The sequence below is a fragment of the Corapipo altera genome, unplaced genomic scaffold (genome assembly GCF_003945725.1).
Source record: "Corapipo altera isolate COAL_440 unplaced genomic scaffold, ASM394572v1 189, whole genome shotgun sequence".
Lineage (NCBI taxonomy): Eukaryota > Metazoa > Chordata > Aves > Passeriformes > Pipridae > Corapipo > Corapipo altera.
This window is the reverse complement of record NW_020885064.1, coordinates 10,421-10,670: the sequence shown is the minus strand read 5'-3', so window position 1 is coordinate 10,670 and position 250 is coordinate 10,421. Positions and strand designations below refer to the sequence as shown.

Below are 250 nucleotides of genomic sequence, written 5' to 3'. Positions count from 1 at the left end.
ACTGTGTGTGTCCCCAGCCTGTTGTGTGACTGTGTGTGTGTCCCCAGTCTGTTGTGTGACTGTGTGTGTCCCCCACCCAGCCTGTTGTGTGACTGTGTGTGTGTCCCCAGCCCACCCAGCCTGTTGTGTGACTGTGTGTGTCCCCAGCCTGTTGTGTGACTGTGTGTGTGTCCCCCACCCACCCACCCAGCCTGTTGTGTGACTGTGTGTGTCCCCAGCCTGTTGTGTGACTGTGTGTGTGTCCCTCACC

General features: G+C 58.8%; 1 protein-coding gene across 1 annotated transcript in view; it reads left to right on the top strand.

Moving 5' to 3' along the window:
* Window positions 1–250, top strand: part of RRM1 (ribonucleotide reductase catalytic subunit M1) — a gene marked incomplete at its 3' end in the record, with an annotated part of 21,392 nt that overhangs the window by 10,735 nt on the left and 10,407 nt on the right. The window lies entirely within an intron of this gene.